This window comes from Gekko japonicus, unplaced genomic scaffold (assembly GCF_001447785.1).
Source record: "Gekko japonicus isolate JY-2015 unplaced genomic scaffold, Gekko_japonicus_V1.1 scaffold8553, whole genome shotgun sequence".
Lineage (NCBI taxonomy): Eukaryota > Metazoa > Chordata > Lepidosauria > Squamata > Gekkonidae > Gekko > Gekko japonicus.
The window spans coordinates 5,788-9,579 of record NW_015163334.1 but is presented as its reverse complement, the minus strand read 5'-3'; the positions used below and the strand labels follow the sequence as shown (position 1 = coordinate 9,579).

At 53.6% G+C, this 3,792-nt stretch overlaps 1 long non-coding RNA gene across 1 annotated transcript in view; it reads right to left on the bottom strand.

Annotated features, from left to right (window-relative positions):
- Positions 1-117: 117 nt before the first annotated feature.
- LOC107107016 overlaps positions 118-3,792 on the bottom strand; it is a 7,589-nt gene continuing 3,914 nt past the window's right edge. The window contains exons 3-4 of the long non-coding RNA XR_001482383.1: positions 2,937-3,054; positions 118-326 (exon numbers count right to left, since the gene is read on the bottom strand). This is a non-coding gene — a long non-coding RNA (uncharacterized LOC107107016). The remainder of the gene's footprint in view (positions 327-2,936; positions 3,055-3,792) is intronic.

The window sequence follows — 3,792 nt, the reverse complement described above, 5'->3', positions numbered from 1 at the left end:
CAACTTCAGGCTCCTACTAATCTCTTACTTTCAACCCACCTGAATGTTGGCAACTCTGCTTCTGGCAACTCTGCGTCTACTCTCCCGCAAGCGGTACTCCAGGAATGACTCCGGCGACAGACACAAGGTTTATTTTTGCTAGAATGATACAGTTGCGCTTATACAGTCACAGCCCCACCGTTCCCCCAACCCCACGCACACTCGTGTGACATATGTGATTCTTCGGAAACTCGGCAGACGCTCCTCCGTCAGCGGACTCCTCGTCGCCAATGCCTCACTGGGTTTATGGGACCCAGATGCCCTCCGAAGCGCCGGACAGGCAGCAGCTGCCAACAGAACGGAGAAACAGTCGGAATGCGTTGCCCCCCCGGGTCCCAGGGATTGGTGACAGAGGGGGCCCATCACGCTGCTAGGATGGGGATGACAGAATACCTTGAACCAGCCCTGACCCTCCCCCGGCCCCCGTTGGTGTCCGTTGACTCTTTGCAAGGGGGGGACATGATAAAGGCGATTATGCATGAGGTGGAGACAGCTGTCAAAGAGAAATTCTTCTCCCTCTCCCCAAATACTAGGACTCGAGGACATTCAATGAAGCCAATGGGCAGTAGGTTCAGACAAAAGGAAATACACCTTTACACGGAGGAGGAGGAGACTGGATTTATTCCCCGCCCTTCACTACCCGAAGGAGTCTCAGAGCGGTTTACAGTCTCCTGTCCCTTCCCCTCCCCACAACAGGCACCCTGTGAGGCAGGTGGGGCTGAGAGAGCGCTCTCGAGGACTGCCCTTGAGAGAACAGCTCTGAAAGAACTTGTGACTGACCCAAGCTCACCCCAGCAGCTGCACGTGGAGGAGTGGGGGAATCAAGCCCGGTTCTCCCAGTTCTGAGTCCGTGCCCCTAACCGCTACACTAAAATGGCTCTCACTTTCATGATTCACTGCTCACTTCTTCAGATACAACTAGAATGCCGAATGTATCTGGAAAAAATAAGCAGTGACTCACAAAAGCTCTGTACAAGAGGGAGATTTTACTAGCCTGCCCTCTTTGCTGTTTGTTATAAAGGATGATCTTACTTTGTAGAGGAGGAGGAGTAGATTGGATTTATACCCCGCCCTTCACTACCCAAGGGAGTCTCAGAGCAGTTTACAATCTCCTTTCCCTTCCCCTCCCCACAACAGACACCCTGTGAGGTCGGTGGGACTGAGAAAGCTCTGACAAAAACGGCTCTTTTTCAAGGACAGCTCATCAGAATTATGGCTTGCCCAAGGTCATCCAGCCAGGTGCGATTGGAGGAGTGCATAATCAAACCTGGTTCTCCCAGATTAGAGTCTGCACACTTAACCACGACACCAAACTGGCTTTCTACAACTGACACCCTGTGAGGTCGGTGGGGCTGCGAGAGCTCTTTCAGAGAACTGCCCTTGAGAGAACAGCTCTGAAATAACTTGTAACTGACCCAAGGTCACACCACACATGAAGAAGAAGAAAAAGAAGAGGAGGAGGAAGAGATTGGATTTATGCCCTGCCCTTCACTACCCGGAGGAGTCTCAGAGCGGCTCACAAAATCCTTTCCCTTCCCCTCGTCACAACAGACACCCCGTGAGGTAGGTGGGGCTGAGAGAACTCTTTCGAGAAGAAGAAGAAATTGGATTTCTACCCCACCCTTCACTACCCGAAGGAGTCTCAGAGAGGCTCACAAACTCCTTTCCCTTCCCCTCCCCACAACAGACACCCTGTGAGGTAGGTGGGGCTGAGAGAGCTCTGACAGAAACTGCTCTCTTTTTCAAGAACAGCTCTGACAGAACTACGGCTTGCCCAAGGTCATCCAGAAGGTGCAAGTGGAGGAGTGGGGAATCAAATCCGGTTCTCCCAGATTAGAGTCCGCGCACTTAACCACGACACCAAACTGGCTCTGAGTGACGAACATGTGATGGCCACAGGAATAAACAGCTTTAAAAGGGGATGAGACAGATTCGTGGAGGAGAGGTCCATCAGTGGCCTACTAGCCCTGGTGACTGAGGGGAACCTCCACATTCAGAGGCACTAATCCCCTGAATCCCAGTGCCAGGAGGCAACGTCAGAGGCAAGCAATGGCAGACCCGCTCCGAGTGTCTCTTGTGTCTGTATAGGCCAGGTTAGCCTGATCTCATCAGAACAGGGTCGGCCCCGGTTAGTACTTGGATGGGAGACCACCAAGGAGGTCCAAGGTTGCAACGCAGAGGCAGGCCATGGCAAAGTGCCTCTGTTCATATCCTGCCTTGAAAACCCCAAGGGTTCGCCATCTTTGGCTGCAACTTGACACCACCACTTTCAACCAGAAGGTCAAAACAGGAAAGAAGAGGTTGGATTTATACCCCGCCCTTCACTCAAGAGTCTCAGAGCGGCTTACAGTCTCCTTTCCTTTCCTGTCCCCACAACAGACACCCTATAAGGTAGGTGGGGCTGAGGGGGCTCTCTCGAGGACTGCCCTTGAGAGAACAGCTCCGAGAGAACTTGTGACTGGCCCCAGGTCACACCAGCAGGCTGCACGTGGAGGAGCGGGGAATCAAACCCGGTTCTCCCAGATTAGACACCCTGTGAGGTAGGTGGGGCTGAGGGAGCTCTCTCGAGGACTGCCCTTGAGAGAACAGCTCCGAGAGAACTTGTGACTGGCCCCAGGTCACACCAGCAGGCTGCACGTGGAGGAGCGGGGAATCAAACCCGGTTCTCCCAGATTAGACACCGTGTGAGGTAGGTGGGGCTGAGGGAGCTCTCTCGAGGACTGCCCTTGAGAGAACAGCTCCGAGAGAACTTGTGACTGGCCCCAGGTCACACCAGCAGGCTGCACGTGGAGGAGCGGGGAATCAAACCCGGTTCTCCCAGATTAGAGTCCGCGCTCTTAACCACTACACCAAACTGGGTCTGGAGAAAAGGAGGGTGTCAGACATCGGCAACTTACACCTGGCCTTCAGGACAGCCCGAGGGGCCCAGCGATTTTTCCTGGGGGAAGCACATCTCTCGACAGTAACCTCGGTAGTGGGCACAGCCGGACCATTCTGTGCCAGAGATTCCTGGACCTGTTTTTCGAATAGAAAGAAGGCATTTAGAGAAGAGAGAGAAGAAGAGATTGGATTCATACCCTCCCTTTCACTACCCAAAGGAGTCTCAGAGCGGCTTACAAACTCTTTTTCCCCTCCCCTCCCCACAACAGACACCCCGTGAGGTAGGTGGGGCTGAGAGAGCTCTTTGGAGAACTGCTCATGAGAGAACATGTGGCTGACCCAAGGTCACACCAGCAGCTGCATGGGGAGGAGTGGGGAATCAAACCCGGTTCTCCCAGATTTGAGCCCGCGCTCACAGAATCATAGAATCCCAGAGTTGGGAGAGGGTCCTACAGGCCATCTAGTCGAACCCCCTGCTCAATGCAGGATCAGCCGAGAGCATCCCTGACAGGTGTTTCTCCAGCTGCTGCTTAAAGACTGCCAGAGAGGGGGAGCTCACCACCTCCTGAGTCAGCTGATGCCACTGTGGCAGGACTCTGTCAAAAAAGTTCCCCCTAAGATCCCGTCCTTCATTCCATTATTTCAAGTCCTATCCTCTGCTGCCAACAAGAACAGCTCCCTGCCTTCCTCTGATAGGCAGCCCTTCAAAGACTTCAAGAGAGCCATCCTGTCCTCCCTCAACCTCCTCTTCACAGAATCATAGAATGTTGGAAGGGACCTTGCAGGTCATCTAGTCCAGCCCCCTGCACCCTGCAGGAGCAGAGTCGAAAGATAGCCCTACATACTTACAACATACCCAAAAGATGGTCGTCC